The sequence below is a fragment of the Dromiciops gliroides genome, chromosome 2, assembly GCF_019393635.1.
Source record: "Dromiciops gliroides isolate mDroGli1 chromosome 2, mDroGli1.pri, whole genome shotgun sequence".
Taxonomy (NCBI): Eukaryota; Metazoa; Chordata; class Mammalia; order Microbiotheria; family Microbiotheriidae; genus Dromiciops; species Dromiciops gliroides.
In genome coordinates this window covers 36,017,202-36,039,297 of record NC_057862.1, presented here as the reverse complement: position 1 = coordinate 36,039,297, position 22,096 = coordinate 36,017,202, and the positions used below count along the sequence as shown (strand labels likewise).

The following is a 22,096-nucleotide window of genomic DNA, read 5'->3' as shown; positions in this document are numbered from 1 at the left end:
CTTCCCTGCCATCATTGACAGTTGGTCAAAGACCGGTATTGGTGGTGGCAAGGACAATGGGTTCCTTTTCCACAGTGATTTCTCACCACTGTCTTCTCAAATAATCTTATGCCTTTCCTTTCCCTCTCAGACACATAGGAAGAGTTAATATACACAGGCTGCTTCTGCTTGTTTTACCACCCACTAGCCTTAGTATGTCTCCAGTAGGTGCTTAATAAATACTGAACACTGAGTGATTCTGAGTTTCTAATTCCCCCATCTGTGCTTTTTCACTACCTCAAATTATCTTATATTTACTTATTTTTGTGTCTGTGTAAGCTTCTTAAGGGTACTCTGTCATCTTGTTTTTGTTTTGCTTTTGACCTTGCCTTGCATGTAGAAAGTGCTTAATAAATGTTTATAGAATTGAATTCTCCTTCTCTTTCTGTGGTTACTTTTCTGCCTCCTAGAGTCTCCCTCCAAGTTAGGTCCCTGCTGTCTCCCCTTGGCTGGCTTCTCGCTGGCACCTCACATTGAGCCTGTCCGAAATGTAAACACATCCTCTCTTCCTTTTGCCCAAACTGTCTCACCTCAATCTGCCTCTTTCAGTGGATGGTTCCCCCATTCTCCTACTTAGCCAGCCAAGTCCTAGGATCCAACCTCTTTTCCTCTTCATTGCGCATTTCACCCTGGAAGCCTCCACCTCAGCTTTGTTCAGTTTCTACTGCCCCAAGCCTGCCCATAGAATAAACCTCACCAGTTTCTCTGCTTTTGTTCTTCAAACAACTTGATCTCAGGCTCCCACCTTTTGCATTCATGTATTTTCTTTCTTCAGGCCTCTTCTCCACGTGCAGAATGGTCTCCTCTGCCCGATGGTCTGTTTCTTCCTTTAAATCCCAGCACGGATGCTAACTACTTCTATAAAGCCTTCCTTGATTTTTTTTCCCCTCTTCCTTCCCAAGAAGCAAGCTCTTCTGTAGTTAATCCCATGTCGCTTATCTCAGTATTATCATTATTAGCTGTTATAGTATAAATACCTTCAGGACAGAGACTCATTTTTGTCATCTAGTATCCTCCACAGTTCATTATACATTTACTTGATGTTGCTTTAAATGAATTTTTTTTTCCATTCTGTGCTTCAGTTTCCTCATCTGTAAAATGAGAGGATGGGAATTCCTTTCCATCTGGCTAAGGTTTCCTTCTAGTTAACAACTGTCAAACACTTCTTCCCCTAGCTAATCAGAAGGATCAATCTGCATTCCTTTGGTTAAGGTGCTCAGGCAGGTTTCTGGTGTGAGAGGGAGAGAGTAGCTAAAACTAAATGTCTGGGTTTCTCCTAGAAATCTATTTTAATAATTATTTTCTCACAATATTGAATAGTCAGGAAAGTGGGGGGTGGATCAGAGAGCATTAAATAATAGGCAGAGTAATTTGAATTTAATTCGGTAGGCAGTTATAGAATCTTAAGTGCATCAGAAGGGTGACATGGTATTTTAAGAAGATGCATTTGGTATAGACCTTTCTACCAAAGATTTGCTTTATATTAGTGGAATTGTTGGGTCAAAGGGCAGAAACATCTTTATCTCATTTGCAAATTGTTTTCCAGAATGGTTGAAACACTTAGGAACCCAAAAGGCTTTAAAACTGTGCATACCCTTAGACCCAGCAATACCACTAGTAGGTCTATATCCCAAAGAGATCATAAAACAGAGAAAAGGACCCACATGTACAAAAATATTCATAGCTGCTCTTTTTGTGGTAGCAAAGAATTGGAAACTGAAGGGATGCCCATCAATTGGGAAATGGCTAAACAAGTTGTGGTATATGAATGTAATGGAATACTATTGTGCTGTAAGAAATGATAAGCAGATGGATTTCAGAAAAATCTGGAAAGACCTACATGAATTGATGCAGAGTGAAATGAGCAGAACCAAGAAAACATTGTACACAGTATCAACAACATTGTGTGATGATCAACTGTGATAGACTTAACTCTTCTCAGCAATACAATGATTCAAGACAATGCCAAAAGACGTATGGTGGAAAATGCTCTCCACACTCAGAAAAAGAACTATGGAGTTTGAATGCAAACTATGGAGTTTGAATGCAAACTGAAGCATACTGTTTTCACTTTTGTTGTTATTATTCTTATTTATTCCTTCTTGCATTTTTTACCCTTTTGTTCTGATTAATGTGGAAATATGTTTAAAGTGATATTAATGTATAACCTATATCAAACTGCTTGCTGGCCTCGGAACCGAGGAGGGAAGGGAGGATGGGAGAAAAATTTGGAACTCAAAAAAATATCTTTACATGTAATTGCCAATTTGTTCATTATGAAGTGAAACCTAGGGGCAGCTAGGTGGCGCAGTGGATAGAGCACTGGCCCTGGAGTCAGGAGTACCTGAGTTCAAATCTGGCCTCAGACACTTAACACTTACTGGCTGTGTGACCCTGGGCAAGTCACTTAACCTCAATTGCCTCACCAAAAATAAATAAATAAATGAAGTGAAACCTAAAAAATTAGATTTGCATTTTTTCATATTATTTGGAGGGGATTTTAAATACTCAGTGATAGTTTTCATGTCTTTTGAAAAAAGTTTGTTCCTCTCTTTTGACCACTTATCTCTTAGAGATTTGCTCTTAATTTGTATCAGTCACATTATATCTTGGCCATCAGACTTGTTAGATACTGTGAAGATTTTTTTCCCCTCCAACTGACAGTTTCTCTTTATAGTCTAGTTACATTAGTTTTGTTTGTGCAACAGTTGCCCATCTCATTGCTGTAAATCGTGTGAGGGTCTGATCTTAACCCTCAAGAGGTCATCATGCTCCAGTTGTTTTGGGGGTTTAGGGGGTTTTGTTTGTTTAGGGAACATTTGGTTACTGGGTTTGGTTGTTTCTTGGTCTTAACTTTTTTATCCTAAGCCCCCTCCCCATTTTAAAGATGAAGAAACTGAGGCCCAGAGAGATGAAATGATGTGCTGAAGGCCACATACTGCCCATGTCCTTGGCTCCAGAGGCAGGGCTCTTTCCCCTGTGTCTCCATACCATTTTCCCCATGCAAGCCATCCTTGGTAATCCATTGTGGCCTATTACTTGTTGTGGTGAATATTCTGAAATCAAGATGTGCAAAGATTCTTAGGCCTAGAGTATCACTGGGGCATAATTGGGCTCCAAAAGATGGGCTTTTGTGATGGAGAGTAGTTTGGGATTATTGAAAGCAAGGTCCAGTTTCTCACATGTGCCCCAGGCTTGTCTCAGCCTCCCAGTAAGTTCTAGGCCCCGCTGTCTGTCTGGAATGTCAGTCCAAGGTAAATGTACTAAGGGAATAGCCATTCTCTATGGAATCTTAACTCTTTTAAAAAAAACACCAAAACCAGGCGACTAAAACAGCCCAGAAACAACTTCATTCATTCTCACAATGACCTTGTATGGTAGGTGAGGAAACAGGCTTGAAGGGTTTAAGTAACCTGCCAGAAAGACTGGGAAGTTTTCAGGAGTTAAGGGAGGATGTGAGCAAAGGTGTGGAGGTGGGAAATCACAGGCAAGAACCATAGTGCCCAGAAGATGATTGTTCTATGGTGTTCTACACTAGTTAGAGCACATACCCTAATAATGCTACTAATCCGAATTAATGCAAACCTTAAACTTGTGTAGCCCTTTACAGTTTTCAAAAGAATTATGACAAGTGTCATCTTATTTGATCCTTAACCTCAGGAGGTAAGCAGGATAGGTTAATAAAAAAGAAAGACATTAAGCTGGAGTGTATCCAGAGAAGTGAAATCACAATGGAGAGTTAACTATAAAACCAGGGCATGTGATTATGGGTTAAGGGAACTTAGCTTTAGGAGGGATGATGGTCATTTTTAAATATTGCAAGGACAGTCCTGTGGAAGAGAGATTAGGTTTGTTCTGCTTGGCTCCAAAGGATAGATTAGAGAAAGGGGGTGTTTCAGCTGAATTTAAGGAACTGTCCAAAAGTGCAAAGGGCAAAAGATCTAATGGCCTGGATGAGCCAGTACGAGTTGGAGATGGCAGAGAAGACATTGCTGTTCACTTAAAACTTGGTTAGACTTGAGCTCTGAGATTATGAAAGTAGAAATCTTTCACTATTGTATCAGTAGGTTGCTGTGCTTTTGAAAATGTAGAGATGATGGGAAGAGGGTGTGCATAATAGATTTGATCATCAGACCTTGCAACCAGGATGACAAGATAAGCTAATCTTCATTTTGTATTATTTGCCCAGGACAGATTCTTTTTCTAAGTAAAAGACTATTTTCTACCTTTAGAGGAATTTTTAAAAAGTTAAGTTTTTTATTCCTCTTTTTTCTTTTGTTTCAAAATTATGTGTTATGAAAATGTTAGCTCATTGGGTTGGCTGAATTATCTGGGTCTAGAGTACTCCAGCCTTAGGCCAGGGTTTCTTATGTTTTGTCCTGTTCATTGGTACACATTTAACAGTCTATTGAAGCCTATGGACCCCTTCTTAGTATTGTTTTCTACTGCTTAATTATTTGTTTGTTTGGTTTTTCGGGGCAATGTGGGTTAAGTGATTTGCCCAGGGTCACACATAGGTGTCAAGTGTCTGAGGTCAAATTTGAACTCAGGTCCTCCTGAATCCACTGCTTTATTCCACTGCACCACCTAGCTGCCCCAGCATTGTTTTCAAATGTATAAAATAGATAGGATTGCAAAGGAAATCCATCATGTTGAAATACAATCCCAAAATATATTTTTAAAACCAAGTTAAGAACCCCTGCCTTAGGCAAAGCAGTTAATATCTGTGAGCTTTAGTTTTCTCATCTGTGAAATGGGAACGATATTACCTGCTTAGTCTACCTCACAAGATTGTCAGGAGGATCAAATGAGATAATTTATGTGAAAAGCCTTTTAAGACCTTAAAGTTCTGTAAAAATAGAAAGTGTTGATCCATTATCATCTTTACTATTATTAGGCATTGCAGGAGGCAGTGGAGAACACTTCTCAGAAAGGAGTTGGAAGAAGTGGTAGAGGAGGGGTCCTCGATGAGGAATTCCTCTATATTTCAGGGGTTTGCTGTTTTCCTTTACTGCACTGTCTTCATTCTTTAGTTTTCTTGGTCTTTAAACTGAGGGTAAGTAGTTTAATTAGAGCCTTAAGAAGGAACTAAGAGTTTGGACTCAGGACTAGGAGCCCAGTTTTTCTTCTTTCTCCCCCTTTTACTGAACTCCGTAGATGGCTATGGTTTAGTCCAGAAGAGATATTTGTTTTGGATACTCTAAACAATTGAGAGGTTCTACTATATAGACAGCTTCCTTAGTTACTCTCCTTGACGGTGGGGGGAAGGAAGAGGAGATTTCTCTGAAAAGAACAAATGGCAAAGACCTTTTCCTCTTATGAAAAGTGTAACCCTTGGTCGGTTGTGAGTTTGTCCTGAAATGCCGACTAGCCTAGAAACCCTAGAAAAAGGAGAGCTCCAAATAGATTTCATTTTAGTAATTAACAAATAAGTCACTTGGAAATAAGACCTGCCAGTGAAAAGCTTCTTGAACGCTGGGTAAGCAGAGGCCATGGCTTGTGGTTCCTAAAATAATGCACTCAGTCCCTGTAGGCTTGTCTCCCAAGAGATAGACTGCAAAAGGCCTGAAGTTGATCATTTTTTTTTTTTTTGCTGTGCCGTGTCTCCATCATCAGTTGTGTCCTTACCGCTTTTTCCTTGATGCTGCTTAGGGTCCTTTTTTCCTCAATTTCCATCTTCCTACAGATAATGATTCAAGGCACAACAATGAAATTAAAAGTGATCCTTGTTTCAGAATATTGAGGATTGAAAAATGATTTTCTTATCTTCAGATTTTGCATAGGAAATTACTGACCTGTTTTCCAAATGCTTTATCACCTCTGCATCTGTGGTCTCTAGCTATAGCAGACGTTGAGTTTCTTGCTTACCTAGAATAGAACATCCGAGGTCTCCTGGTCTACCTTTACCTGAACAAAAACCCTCTCTGTAACATACCTAGCAAGTGGTTCATCATCCATTGAAGACCTCCAGTGATGGGGAAACTCGCTACTTGACAAGGCAGGCCTTTTTGCTTGTGGACAATGCCATTTATTAGGCAGTTTGTCCTTAAGTTGCTTCTCTACAACATCTGCTCTGAGCTAGTTTTGCTCTTGAGGCCAAACAGAAATAAGGCTAATTCCTTTTCCACATGAAATCCCTTCAGATATTCCCAAAGCACTACTTGTATCAGGTACCACTTTATGTATCTTAATCACAGTTTATTGGATGAGCCATTGGTCATTTGGAGATTTTTAAATTGTACTTAAGTTGTCCATCTGACTAAAGTGAGAAATAACCTCTGGACAGCAGCTGTGTTCCACTGTTGTATTTCTGATGTCAAGAGAAAGAGAGGAAGACCTTCCAGTCTTCCAGCTTATCAGGTGGACCTGGCAAGGCATGACTAGGATGGAAGGACATGGAAGAGTATGAGCTGAATTCTGGAGAGAATTGCTCAAACTGAGGATGAGGTCAGGGATCCGAGTGTGAATCTTCTCATGTTTTCTTTTCTGTTCGCCTATACCACCTGGTGATTTGCCCACCCATTTTTTTGAGCAACATAATTTAAAAAGTTGTCTTTATTGTCACCTACAAGGATTTGTAAACTGATTTTTAGCTTTTTGTTTTTTGATTACTGAAGAGTTAATAAAAGTAACAACTGGAGTCATCACAACCCATTTGAAAAGGTGCCAGAAATTGAGCTTTGTGCCTGGCAGTTGTGCTGGTTTTTGCCATGAGAGCAATGCCTTCTTTGTTCTGAATTATTGGATTTGGTATGTGGCAGTCTAGAGATGCCCGAATCTAGATAGATGTTTGCAAACCAGGTAAATCCTGCTCTCCTTAAGTTTAGAGCAGTCAGTCAGACATCCTAGTATTTACTCAATTAGCCTTGAGCAGTGCTTCCACTTACTTAGGGATTCTGGATAGGTAATGAACCTGTCAGTTCATTAACTTAGAGATATCTTGGGTGAGGAAGCTCTTTGGACCTATGCCCATTGTCCTTATCTTTGTCAGAGCTGCCTGGAGCACTGGGGAGCCCTGCATCTCCCAGCCTTTTTCTCCGTTAAGCTGCTCCCTATTATTGTTGTCAGTGTTCATTTTCAAAGAGGCTAATTCATCATTGCTCCACCTCTTAGGAAGGTGCCATCTGATTTTGCTTTGGTATTTTCTTACTTCATTTTTCCTTTTTGTTGTTATTATCCTAGAAATTGTGCAGAGAGTTTTACCCTCTTTTTTTGTTTTTTGGTTTTTTTTTGTTGTTTTTTTTTTAAGCCTTTACTACTGGGAGTCTTATAAACAGCCTCAGACATTTTTGTGCTGTGGGCCAGGCAGCCTGGTCTACAAGGCCAGAAACAGTGGAACTTTGGGATTCAGGAGGCCTGAGTTAGAGGTTCCCATGGTTCTGGCTTTTGACCTTTTTTTTCTTCTCTCACCTTCCCTTTGCAATTTTATTCACCACTTTAGTTCAGATGACTCTTTTTTTTTTTTTTTTTTTTTTTTTTAGTGAGGCAATTGGGGTTAAGTGACTTGCCCAGAGTCACACAGCTAGTAAGTGTTAAGTGTCTGAGGCCGGATTTGAACTCAGGTACTCCTGACTCCAGGGCCGGTGCTTTATCCACTGCGCCACCTAGCCGCCCCTCAGATGACTCTTAAGATTTTTATCTCAGGGCTATGAGGAAACAGGCATTGTAAATACATTGTTTATGGAACCACAGACTGGCTGTTAGAAACATTTTGGACAGTGTTATACAGCAAGTCACAAAACTGTTAATACCCAGCACTTCTCATGCTAGGACTCTATCTTAAAAAAAAAAAAATTCTTTAAAAAAAATCCATATATAAAAAAATACTCGTGATTGCTGTATTTGTAATAGCAAAAAATTGGAAGTAACATATATGCCCAGCAATTGGAGGATGCCTGAGTAATTGTGGTAAATTTATGTAATGAATTGTGGAACTCGAAGAATTGATCCAAATGAAGCATATGAGGAAATAAGGAAAAACCCATACAAAGGGATCCAGATGAAAGTCACTGAAATGATAAATGCAGGGACTACAGGTAGAGCTTTTAAAAAAGGGAAATGGGCCAAAGGCGGTACAATTTGGGGCACGCGTGGGTGGCAGGGAGCAGCCCAGAACAAGAGCATTTTATCTGCTTGCTATCTGCTAATGCACTTAGTTCTTCTTCCTATTAAAGGTTTCAGGCATGGCATAGTAGAAAGGACATTGGCTATGGAGGCCAAGGATGGGACTTCATATCCTGCCTTTGAGGTTATTGGCCCTTTAACCCTGGGCAAATAACCTCATTTCCCTGGGCCTCAACTTCTATTTCTGAAAAATGAGGGGATTCAGTGGTTTCTGAGGTTATTTTGTATGTTCATTTGATTTTTGTTGACTGATAGGGTTCATCTCTTCTTGATCTCCAGACTGCAGTAATTGCCTTGACATCAGCCCCAAACCACATGCTTACCTTTCTCCTTAACGGATTCAGCTATGACCAGAGGCTCCAGGTTGCCTCTGCCTCCTCCTTCTCTCATACCAGTTAGGGGACAGCTCATTGATTCCACCCCTGAAGCTTTCCATAGATTTCCCCACACACACACATACATATCTACTATCTACTCCAGGTCTTCATTGCCATCAGCCTAGGTTGTCTTTGTAGTAACCCCCTCATAGTGTTTTTTTGGGTTTTGGGTTTTTTTAGCAGGCATAGTTCAGTTTATTCATTGTTTATAAAAACCATCTTATGTGGTTGCCACAGCAGCTGCCTGGGTCCTCTGGACAGACACCCGAGTGTGAGTCTTCACAAGATGGCTGGTGAATTCCTGATAGGGAGACTTAGTAAACCCACTCTCCTTCCACAGGTCTGGGGTTAGGTAGCTGTATGTTTTGGAGATGGCATCGAAGGTAGCTTTAGCAAAGTTGCCCAGAGTGGCAGTACAGCCCCTTGCAGAAGTGTAGCAGTCATCAATTCCAGCCATCATCAGGAGCTTCTTAGGCACAGGAGCTGAGACAATGCCAGTACCTCGAGGGGCAGGGATCAGGAACACCAAAACTGATCCTTAGCTCCCAGTGACCTTGCAGGGCACTGTGTGAGGCTTGCCAATCTTGTTCCCCCAGTAGCCACATCTCACAGGAATGATGGACGGCTTGGCCACAATGATAGCACCATGAATGGCTGTGGCTACTTCCTTGGAGCACTTGACACCCAAGCCAACATGGCCATTGTAGTCGCCAATGGCCACAAAAGCCTTGAACCTGGTACGTTGTCCAGTTCTAGTTTGTGTCTGAACAGGCATGATCTTCAGAACCTCATCCTTCAATGAAGACCCCAGGAAGAAATCCATGATCTCAGATTCCTTAATAGGAAGGGAGAAAAGATAGATGTCCTCCAAAGACTTGATCTTCATGTCCTTGACGAGGTGGCCCAGCTTGGTGACAGGAACCCACTCCTTGTCTTCAGCCTTTCCTCTGAGGCCCGAGGCCTTGGCCAGGCCTTGACCTCGGCCCGGGGCCTCCAGCTCTTCCTGCAGCACCCGTGTCTTCCGCCATTTGGTGTTCATTAGAAGTAGAAGCCCCCTCATAGTGTTTTGTGTTAACACTACTCTCCCCTCTCTCTCCTCCTCATCCCCAGATGATCTATCTTTTTTTCTGCTGTCATAACAAACATTCTTATACATAAATACACACCAATTTACTCAGCTAAAAATGTTGGGTTCCTTATTGTTTACCAAATAAAATTCATGATCCTTTGCTTGGCCTTCCATAATCTGGGCCCACCTTCCTTTTCTCTCCTATTAAGCCTCTCCTCACACTACACCCTGTAGCCAAACTAGACTCCTCCCCTTCTAGATGGGTGCTTACATGGACCTTCCATCCCTATTTATCCTTCTGCAAAATGGTATTTTTAGGCATCAACTTTCCCCTGGTGAGAGTAGAGTATAATATAAAGGATTTCTGCCTCTAGGTCGACCCTGCTTAACACAGCTAATTTGTTAGAAGAAAACATGACTAGGCAAACTCACGTTACAGGGTGCAGTTATTATCTCTGTACAATCATATTGCTAGGTTGTGTGAGGTCAGAGAGGATCACAATGTATTAACTAAATTATTGTGCAGCTGTTAAGTAGGGTCAGGGTCTCTACTTATAGTCTCAGATGAGCCAAAGGAGCCTTAGTTTTGTAGCTAAGATTTGGGTTGTTGTTTAATTTCCCTTGGCCTGCTCTTTGATTCAGTTGACCATAGCCTGTTAGTCACCTTCATGAAGCTTTCCCAGAATCCTCCCCCACCCTCAAATGATCTCCCTCTTAGTTTCAAATTACTCATAGCAGTTTGCCTAGATTCTGGTTTTGCACTTCCTTTGGTTTCTTTTGTATCTACCTTGCATCACAGCACATACTTATTTGTGTAATTCTCTACCTGTCATTCTCCTCTCCCCTTCCTCTCCCCTCCTCCATTAGACTATGAAACCTTTGAGTGGGGCCTGTGCCCCATCTGATTCCATCCTCACTACCTGGAGCAGCCCCATGCTCCTAGGTACTGTATATGACAAATCTGGGGCTTTTAGTGGATTGCAGGCTGAAGTATGAGTCACCACTGTGATGTGGAGGCTACAAAAGAGTGAGTGTCAGCTCGGACTATGTTAAGAGAAGCATTGTTTCCCAGGAAAGAGTTGAAAGTCCCTCTTCGATCTGCCCAGAGCCAAACCCAGTCTTAGCATAACACAGTTTAAGAGGGCTGTTGATAATCTGGAGATTGTCCAGAGGAGGGTGACCAGGCTAGGAAAGCCCTTACATACTTACCTGTCATATAAGGCTCAGGTGAAAGAGCAGAGAGTGTTTAATGAGAAGAGACAACTGGGGGAAGGGAGGGGTGGCAGGAGATGAGATCTGTAGCCAAGTGTTTGAGGGGCTTTCGTGTAGAGGATGGATTGGGTTTCTTCACTCTGGCCCCAGAGCAGCAGAGCCAGGAGCAATGGGGATAGAAATCAAAGAGGCAGAGTTAGTCTTGATGCCAGGAAAACGCTTTCTAAAAATAACTTGGCCTTGAGAAGTGGTCGATTCGTCTTTACTGGAGGTCTTCACAAGGAGGTGGTATGATCACTTGCCAAGAATATTATAACGAGGATTTCTTTCAGGTATGAGCTGGACTAGATGTCCCTTCTAAGTTCTGTGATAAATGCTTATTCACTTAAATTGTTGAATTTAACAGTTTAGAACCTTACTTTGTAGGGGGCAGCTAGGTGGTGCAGTGGATAGAGCACTGGCCTTGGATTCAAGAGGACTTGAGTTCAAATTCGGCCTCAGACACTTGACACTAGCTGTGTGACCCTGGGCAAGTCACTTAACCCTCATTGCCCCACCCCCCCCAATTTTTTTTTTTAATTTAAGAACCTTACTTCCTTTCCTGATACCTCTATTTGGTTTTAAATTGTGCTTTAGTTTGTTATCCTATATGCAGTTCTGATGAAACTATATTCCTTGATAAATATGAGTTTTTATAGTTTCTTAGGGAAGAAATAGTCTAGTGGAAAGAACACTAGATTGGGACTAAGGGAGGGCCAGGTTTGAGTTCTGTCTCAGTCAGTATCTATCTAACTGTGGATTCATGCAAATCCTTTTAGCTCTCTGTATCAGCTTCTTCATCTGCAATTTGAGGGGACTGGAGTAGATTATCTCTAAAATCCTGTGAATTCAGAAGCCATTGGTTTAGAATTGGAAGGGATTGTAAAGGTCATCATCTGAGTCCTATGCCTTCATTTTATAGATGAGAAAGTCAGTGATGCCTAAACTCACAGAGACAGTCCTCTGGTTCCTGGTGCATTTTGCTCTCCTGCCCCTACTGCTCTCCATATTTCTAACTTATTCTCAGATAGTCTGTGTTTAACTAGAACTAGTGGACATTTGCTGTCTAGAAGAAATGAAGGAAACCACCATTCTTCCCTGGCTAGCCTCCATTCGGGTATCTTTTTTCTGTACTCCAACTTCTGGTACCTCTTGGTCTGTGTTGCTTAGAGTGCTGTAGATCCGGTGCCCAGGCAGAAGAGGTTGGTTTTCATGGTATCACTGCCATTCTTATAGTACTTTGGATATGAAGAGAACGCAGCAGAGAACACTCGATGAAGGTTCTCTAAGCCTTGTTTCATTTTTTTCATGTGGCTAGTGAAATCAGTTAGCTTACTCATTTGGTATGAATATATTCATAGTTACCTGATGCTGGACCTGTTTCCAAAGCTGAACTTATCCATTTTTGAAGAAAGAAAACACTCATTTAACAAAGAAAATCAGTTCTAGTTAATGGAAGCAGTTACTTTATTGTTACCTAATCAATTATGATCCAATGTGATTCATTAACCTTCAGTGTTAAGATGAATAGTTTTCATTCCTTTCCCTGTTCAGTTGGTCTTTTGAGAAGATGAGACTAGGAATGTATAAATTGACTCCAAAGAGTAAGAAGAGATCTGCTGATGGAATTTTACAAAAGCTTTTCTCTGAATGCTCAGGTTATACCATAATTATCTTTGAGTGCTTTTGTGTGTTGAGAGCAATATCTTAAGTCCCCTACTCCCATGCTGGTTGGGTTAGTTTTTTCTTAAAAGGTATTGAGACCATCATTGGGATTTGATTGCTTTCGGGGACTAAGAATTCTGGTGGTTGACATTATTTCTGGTTACCTGATTTCAAACATCTATGTGGGCCTCAGCCTGGCTCTGAGGTTTGGTAGACAAACCTTGATGGGAAACTCAGGCAGGGAAGCGTTACTCAGCTTAATCACCTTGCAGTGTCCTTGACAGGCATCATGATGGAATATCCTGCCCTTCTATGGCCAAGTAAGTCTCCTTTTGTTCATTGTGGAATAAATTATTAGTGTCTCATTTGGTCCTAATATTGTACCTAAACCCCCCACTTGGGGATTGGCCAAAGCAAGAAGAGCTTGGAAAGAAACAACATATTCCCTTTCTTTTCCTTTTCTCACACCACCCTGTTCCTCAGGTTCCTATATCTCCATGTTTTGAACCATTTATACCATATATATATATATATATATATGTGTGTGTGTGTGTGTGTATGTGTGTGTGTGTGTGTGTGTGTGTGTACTTAAATTCACTTCTTAAGATATATAGTTTTCCTTTTAGCATAATTTCTTTTTTAAAAAATAGATTTTTACTTATTTCTTTTTACTGATCTTTAGTTTTTATAACACCTACATTTCCTGCTGTATCCCTTCCCCTCCTCCTTCCCAGAGTACCATTCCTTAAATAGAATGTTTTTAAGAATATGAAAAATTTAGCAAAAACAATCCACCCTTCAACAAAAGTTTAATATCATGTATTGTTATACATCTACAGGCCATTCCCTCTGCAGAGGAGTTGGGCGAGGTACCCTCTTATATCTCTCCCTCAGGGTCAAGTTCTTAGGTATTAGGATTTTGCAATATTCAGCTTTGACTGCTTTATGTTATTCTTTATTTATATTATTGTAGTCATTGTATATATTGCTCTCCTGGTTCTGCTTACTTTACTTTGCATGAGCTCATGTATTCCTATGCCCCTTGGTATTCATCATCTTTGTTTCTTACCCAGTAATAGTCCATATTCATGTACCAGAATTTGTTTAACCATTTGGAAATCGACGGGCATCTACTTTGTTTTTATTTTTTTTGCTACCACAAGAAAGTGCAGCTAAAAGTATTTTACTATATATAAGGTCTTTATTTTTTGTCGTAGAGATCTAGGCCTAGAAGTGGAATCTGTAGGTCAGAGGGTATGGGCATTGTTTTCACTTTGATGCATAAGCCAAATTGCCTTCCAGAGTGGTTGGACTGTGTGCCTGCCTTTTCCCAGCCCTTCTGTCATTGACTATTCCCATCTTTTGTCATCTTTGCCAGTTTGCTGGCTATAAAGTCAAACCTCAGGATTGTTTTGATTTGTAGTTCCAGAATTAGTGATGAACATTCTTCCATACGGTTGTTAACAGTGTGTGATTCTTTTGAGAACTGTATGGAACACTTCGCTTTTATAAAGGGGTATTTTAATGGCCATTTTATATATGTATCTGGAAACAAAACAGTTGCATATTTGGGAAATGACCATATAAATTTTGGTATATATGCAATGGAATACTACTATGCCACAAGAAATGATGAATATGAAAAATACATAGAAATGGAGTTAAGTAGAACTAGGAAAATAATTTATACAATGACTATGGCAATGGAAATGGAAAGAATAAGAAACTGAAACTGACTGCTATGTGATTATAGTCACCATCATTGTCCTTAGAGAAGATAAGAGAACATTTCAGAGGTGGGAGACTGTTGGTACAGAACAAAGCATTTACTATCAAATGCTGTCCATGGAGTTAATTTTGCTGAATTACTTTTTTTTTTTTGGTTTTGGTGGAGCAATGAGGGTTAAGTGACTTGCCCAGGGTCACACAGCTAGTAAGTGTTAAGTATCTGAGGTCGAATTTGAACTCAGGTCCTCCTCAATCCAGAGCCAGTGCTTTATCTACTGCGCCACCTAGCTGCCTCCTAAATGACTTTTAAAAAATTATATTTTAGAAGGGTTGGCTCACTATTTTTTTTGCGGGGGGGGGGGGGGGAGGGCAATCCATGTTAAATGGCTTCCCCAGTGTCACATAGCTAGTAAGTTGGGGAATGCACAGGACCAGCTGCACACACAGTTAGAGTTCATGGCCCAGTGGGAATTTTTAAAAAACACATACTATAGCCAAATGTGAATATGGCACAAAAGCTCTGGATGCCCTGAGTGTAGCAAAGAAACTTAAGGACACAAGAAGAGTTTTTAAAAGCCATCCTAAGGAAAAGAGGAGTTTTAAGAAGGGATACCCTTTCTCACTGCCCGACACCCCCTTTACCTGCTTGGGGTGCTTGGGATGATGATAATCATTAATAATAGCCAACAGCACCTTACATATGTTATCCCATTTGATGGTCACAGCAAGTAAGGCAGACATAGGTGAAGTGACTTTCCCAGGGTCACACATTTTATAAGTGTCAGTGACAAGATTTGAACTCAGTTGACTCCAAGGCCTGTACTATAGACAGAGCAAGCATTTATTAAGTGCTTTCTATGTACCAGGCGTTGGAATACAAATACAAGCAAAAATAAAGACAATTTCTGCCCTCCATGAGTCTATATTCTAAAGGGCTGAAGGGCTGAAGGGCTGGGGGTGGGGGGGATTTTCAAGGGGCAAGATAGAAAAGTGCAGAGCATGTGAATAGGGGAGAGGAGTGGACATGACTGGCTTGGGAGTTGGTAGGCATTGCACACTAAAGAGGCATCTTCCAAGGTTAGGTGGAGAAGTCTGCAGTGTTGCTCTCAGAGCTAGGAGAGGGACCTAGACAGTAACTGTGACAGTAGACTCCTAGGACATCTAGCAACGAAACGGATGTTAGAAGGCTTTGAGGTCAGAGCCTTGTTTTACAGATGAAAAAACTGAGACCTACGTATAGACCTGAAAAAAAGGATAGTAGAAAATATTGAAATTGAATCATTTTGTAAATGCATTAGAAAATGAAACAAAAGGTGAAGTTTTATAATTATTATTATTACCATGTGTATTAAGAAAATCAGAAGAGATGAGCTGTTTTCTGATTAGGAAAAAAATCATTTGGGGAGGGCATACACAAGAAGAAAAATAACTTTGTAAAAAGCTGTGCATGTGAAACCTTGAGTTTTCTGTGGAAGGCTACTTTTTTGCCTTTAGCCTGCTTCTATCTCTTGGCACTAACTGGCACCGAAGATGTTGTTATTCACAACTGACTTTTCAGAATTAATGCTTGTTAGTTAATTTGACAGGCAATTTTGTTTTTTGTTAATAACAGCCATTCTTTTCCCACCACTCCCTAGTCTACATTCTGCCCTCCAACTTGTCCATGTTGGCCTCCCTCTGCCAGGCTTATAACTCCTCTCCTGGTCCCCAACTCAGTTACCTTGAAGCACCCAAACCACACCCAGCTGCATCTCCCAATCTAAAACCCCATGAGACCAAGCTTATCTCTCATTCAGACAAACAACTCACTCTTCCTTCCTCCCTGAGGAAAAAAAAATACTTTAAAAAACACAAGTAGAATTTTAGGCTTATTATTATGAAGCAGATTTAAAGACCTGGAAGAGAGATCAAAAGCTAGATGAGGGGAATTACTTTAAGAAAATAAGAATCCATATATTCTGTTTCCAATTAGTGAGCTGCTTGGCTTGTTCTGATTATATTTTAATAAAGAAAAGCAGAAAAATAGCCCTTGGTAGGTTTTTGAAAATTCCTAGAAGCTATTTTTGATACTTTGAAAAATCCCTGTTTTCATCTGCCTGGAGTATTCCCATAAAGTAGGTGCTTTCCTTTGGGCAACTCTAATTTCTAGACATTTGCAGCTGAGGCTTTATTATTCAGCACTAAATTCCCTCTGGGTTGTAAGGCCAGTGGTCTGGAACTCATTGCATATTTTTAAAAAGTTAATATCATGAATCTATTTGCAGTATAATGATCTAAATCTTTGTTTCTCTTCGCAAACAAAGACTTGTTAATCCTATTAGGGATTCATCTGAACAAAAGGACAAAGGACTGCATAGATTTCTTTTCCAGACTCATCGCTTGGGACTAGTAACGCCCTATTTTTAATGGCATTTGTTTGCTAAAGATGCCCAGGAACATAGATATGCTCCTGATGTAAATACAGTTTAGGATTGGTTTGTCAACTAGTGAGTAGGGTTTGGTTCATTGGTTTGTAAGTTTGTTACAGAAAGGAAGAGTTCATGTGATTTTTTTCTTAATATGTGGTAATTTCTTTCTTTTTTTTTTTTTTGGTGAAGCAATTGGGGTTAAGTGACTTGCCCAGGGTCAAACAGCTAGTGTCAACGGTCTGAGGCCAGATTTGAACTCAGGTACTCCTGAATCCAGGGCCAGTGCTCTATCTACTGCGCCACCTCGCTGCCCCAATATGTGGTCATTTCTTTCAGAGTTTATACCCCTTTCCGCAAATTTGAAACTTTGAGCATTTTGTGTTTTCATTTGAGCAGAACTCAGATGCCACCTCCTTCTTAGCAGATTTCCAAGCACCCCATCCCCATTTCCTCCCCACCCAAGTTAGAAATGATCTTTACTGTCAGACTCCCAGCTTCTGAATAGCCCTACCACTAGCCTACTGCATAAAGGTTGTAGTCCTTTATGTCTTTACCTCTCTTCCAGTAGCTCACATAGCGCTCTGCACACACAAGACACTTAATGTTTATTGAAATGGAACAAAACATGGGAATGACTCTCAACCATCAGATTTCTTCAGCTGCCTGAAAGCATGGACTCGACTTGGCCCCAGGTTTGATCAGCTATGGCTAAATTATTTTTAGTTATGAGGACTTGCCATCCGTGCCAGTTACAAGCTGAACGTCCTGAATTGATGAGAGGGGGACTGCTTGGTGGTCCTTGAGCGTCCTGTGAGAGCACAAGTAGAAATGGAGATAACCATTGATGCAAGAAGCCCCAGAGGAGGAGGCAGTTGCTAGGTGGCCATGTCAGTGGGAGGAAGAGGGACCATTGTGCAGGAGACAGAGGAAAAGGGCATGGCAGTGGGGCATGCATCCCTCCTCAGTGCGGGCCTCTTGTTGACAGAGGTCATGCCCCTTAATTTTGTTGTCCCTGGAGCCCAGCACTATGTAATTAATATAGTAGGCAGTGAAGGTTGGGCTTGGTTGACTGGAGTCTCTTCTGTGGGCCAGTTGTTGTTACAGATAGAGTGAAATTAAGACAGAGTTTTCTGCTTTGATTCTAGTGTTAGAGATTTGCTAAGAGCTGTAAATGTCAGCTCATTTGATCCTCATAGCAACCCTGTGGGGGAGGTGTTGTTATTAATTTCATTTTACAAAAAAGAATAAATGACTTGCCCAGGATCACATAGCTAGTGAGTGTCCTAGGCAGTACTTAAACTCAGGTCTTCCTGACTCCAAGTCCAGTGTGATTTATATGCAGTGATTTTATGTGTATGTATGATGTGCACGTGTATACACACACACAAAAGACAGTGATCCAAGAGCTCAGTAACAGTGTAATAAAGGCTGCAGAGGGTAAGGTGTCAAAGGACCTGTATGGACAATTAAGGGGCAGCTAGGTGGTCCAGTGGATAGAGTGCCAGCATTGGAATCAGGAAGACTCCTTCCTGAGTTCAAATCATGCCTCAGATACTTAATAGCTGTGTCACCCTGGGCTAGTCACTTAGCCATGATTGCCTCAGTTTCTTCAACTGTAAAATGGTCTGGAGAAGGAAATGGAAAACCACTCTAGTATCTTTGCCAAGAAAACCCTAAATGGGGTCACGAAGAGTCTGACACGACTGAACAGCAGCAACAATAGACAATTAATGTCATGAATTCAGAATAGAGAGAGTTCACTGAACCTAAGCAGTTGATTTCATGGAAGAGATTGGACCTGAAGTTGGCCTTGAAAGAATGTGTTGTATTTAGATAGGCAGAGAAAAAAGAACTGGACATTGAAAACTGGGGAGAGTGTCATGGGACAGACAGCTCTGTTGGAGCACAGGCTTCCTATAGGGCCGTAGTGGGAGATCTAGTTGAAAAATAGTTTAGAGCCAGATTGTAATGTAACAAACATTTATTAAACACTTATAGTGTGCAGAGCATTGTGCCAGGCCCTAGTGATGCAAAGATGAACTAAAAACTGTTTACATGTTCTCTAGGTAATGCAAGTAAGAGAGGAACAGGATGACAGTGGTGCTGTTGGTTAGATTAATTTGGCAGTGGGAAGGTAAGATAGACTAGAACAGGGAGATGAGAGGCAGGAAAAAGTAATCTTTGACTATCGGGTTTTTAATAAGTCTCAATTGGCTTTCTTGTCTGCAGTGGTCAAGAGCGGTTGACACTGGGGGGAGGAGAGCAGTTCAGTGGGAAAGATGAACTCCTAGCTGAGAACCTTGGTACTTCCGCCCAGGTTCTTCCCGAGGAATGGGCAGGCCACTTCAAAAATCAGGACAGGATTTCATACCAAAAAGCATGGCAACAAACTTTGGGATTGTGGGGCCATATCAGTTTAAATCCTTAAGGGTGGTGACAATGTGGGGGATTTTTTTTCTCTGTATTCCTAGTAGGTGCCAAACCACTGTTTGACTCAATTTTGGGAGCCAAAGACTGCCAAAAGGATTTAAAATCCTGACTTGAAGCCAGGACGAGCAAGCTATGTGGCAGTGTTTGCCTATCTGTGAAATGGGGATAATCATTCTCGCAACTTCTTTCTCACAGGCTTGTTTTGAGGTGAAGATGAGGTAATGGATAGATTTATAAAATGTTGTCTAAACTTACTTTCTAGCCTTCTCATATTACTTCTTTGTCCTTTTTTGTACATTTAAACCAAATTGAATCATCATCTGTCCCCCTGACATGCCCTGTTTCCCTGCCTTCTGTATCTCTTTACACTGTTGCCAGTGTTGTCTTCACTGTCTTTTCACTTGTTGAATTCCCACCCATCCTTGGAAGCCTGATTCACCTCTGCCTTGAAGCTCCCCTTATATCCCTTGTTACTCTGGATGTCCCCCATTAAACTTCTTGCAGAACTTAGTTTTTAATTACTTTGTCATTTAATCACTTATCTTTGTTTATTATACAGGGTACCCAAAGTCTTAGTGCAATTTTAAGCTTTAATTGCCTTAATATCTAAAAGCTTTTAGTGGCTTAAGATGGCACCAAGCCTTTTGGGACACCCTGTAGTGATCAGCCTTTCTCCCTCATCCACCTTTCTCTCTCTGTGCCAGTGCCCAGCCAAGAACAACTCATAAGCAGATCCTTAGGAAATGTTTGCTAAATAATTACTCAAGTTGTAGGAATTTAGAGAGGGGGGAGACCAGTGTTTCCTGCATGTTTTGAGGTGCCTTTTTGTAGGTGACCTTGAAAGATGTGGGTAGGACACATTGAAGCAAATAGCAGGTGGGTGGGGTGACCTGAAGACCTGGGCAGCAGGTCATAAAATGGAGCAAGCAGTGGATAAAGTCAGAGAACTTGGTTTTGCATCCTGCCTCTGCTGTTCTGCAAAAGGAGGGGCCTCCAGCTCCATTCCCATCTTCCCAACCTGTCATTAGATACTAACGATGGCACATAAGAAAGAAATGGAAACATTGGCAAAACTTGGTAACTGATAAAATATGATAAACTTTGAAGAGAGAGGAAAGAGAGGATGCTGTGGTTTAGTTATGGGAATGGTGGGAGGGTCAAACTCCCCCCCCCCTTTTCTCTGAGGCTGGGTAAAGATAGGATTTGGTTCTTAGCTCCCCGTCCTCCCCCTCCCTCCTCCTCCCCCTGCCCCTCCTCTTATACCACACTATACCCCCTCCTCACTATACCACACTAATTAGATAAGACATAATTCCTTCTCATGGTAATTAGAATATGAAATAACACAGGGTTGGAGAAGGGTAAAAAAAAGCATAAGTAACATCCAGGGTAGGTGTGAATCACAGAGAGAAAGTCAATATGTTGGAAGTATCGGAGTTCGACTAAGAAATGGGGGAAAACTCACCAAAGAGGAAGAGAGGCATTCCAGGCACAGGTCACAGAGTAAGCAAACTGAGAGACAGGAAAGCCCAGATCACCAGCCAAGGCTGGGAAGTAGCACAGTTTGGCTGCAACATAGTGTAAGGATTGGAGTGACGCCACCTGCTGGAGAGTTACTGTAGGAAAGCTCCACCATGAGGAGACCGTGTCTGAGGACAAGCCATGTGGTCAGTTCCTTGGAGTCAGGAAGTGATGTTTGCTTGTGGGTACTGTCTGTCAAAGCTACCAGCTAATTAGCTTGGATCTGTGTGTGCCTGTGGAGGGGATGTTTCCAGTTTCACAGGAGGCTTCTGGGAGAAAGAAGGAAGCATTGGGTCCTTTTTGTTCCTGACCTCACCTTGGCAGGTCTGATGATGGGGTCTCAGAAATAGTTAGATTTTTACCTTTCTTTCTGATCATTAGATCCTAATGCTCTTTAATAAATACTTAAACACTTAAATATTTTTGCTAAAGCATCTAATTTATTGGCGACCACTCATTAGATATTTTAGACCGACTAGCTAAGATTTTAGCAACTTTACAATAGACTATACAGGGTGTCCCAAAAGTCTTAGTGTCCTTGTAAGCTCTTAGAGCTTAGCACTAAGACTTTTCTGACACCCTGAAAAGTGCTGAGGAGTACAAAGTGGGGCCAGAAAGATATGCAGACAAGTTTCCTAGGGAAAGGGAAAGGGGGATGAATGTCACAAGTTTATGAAACCTTTAGTTCACTTCTGTTCATATGGTTTTTTATATCTGTCAAATGGAGATGACACCTACTTCTCGAAAAGTGGGGATTAATTTTTGAAATGTCCTTTTAGGTCAGTGATTAAAAATGTACAAAACCAGAGTGTTGTCTTTAACCTTTAAAATGACTGCTCACTAGTTAAGAAATAGTCTTAAGCTTAGCTTTAGTGCTTACCATGTATGTAACACGTCTTGTAAGAAATGGCCTTTGTTCTGTTAATAGAGTTCAAGATATTAAGAAGGTCCTATGCTTCACAAAACCAGAGACTTTGAATGGTCAGCTGTATAGTGGAGATAAAGAGGTCTGAAAGCCCAGATTTTTAAATGCAAATGTCCATCACTAACCATAGAGTGCACTTAATGCTTTGTAGTTCAGCAGTATGTAGATAATTTAGAAAGCCAGTCTTGCTCCGATGTATGTTTATTTCTGTCTTTAAGCTTAAATTTAGGGGCAGCTAGATGGCGCAGTGGATAGAGCACCAGCCCTGGAGTCAGGAGTACCTGAGTTCAAATCCGGCCTCAGACACTTAATACTTACTAGCTGTGTGACCCTGGGCAAGTCACTTAACCCCCATTGCCCCACAAAAAAGAAAAAACAAGTCCTTCTTGCCTATGATGTTTACTACTCATGTGACCTTTCTGAAATCCAGTTTTCCTAGTTATAATGTGAAGGAAGATGAACTAGATGGCTTTGTTGAAGGACCCTTCTAGCTTTTCTAGATAGATGTTCATATGTTCCTTTGAGATTTGGGACCTTTTGTTCTAATTAATTTTGTTAT

At 41.1% G+C, this 22,096-nt stretch overlaps 1 protein-coding gene and 1 pseudogene across 1 annotated transcript in view; one reads left to right on the top strand and one right to left on the bottom strand.

The window, feature by feature from the left end:
- UBE2Q2 (ubiquitin conjugating enzyme E2 Q2) overlaps nt 1-22,096 on the top strand; it is a 72,113-nt gene that overhangs the window by 5,433 nt on the left and 44,584 nt on the right. The gene's annotated exons all lie outside the window — the stretch shown is intronic.
- On the bottom strand, nt 8,761-9,568 carry LOC122741008 (annotated as a pseudogene).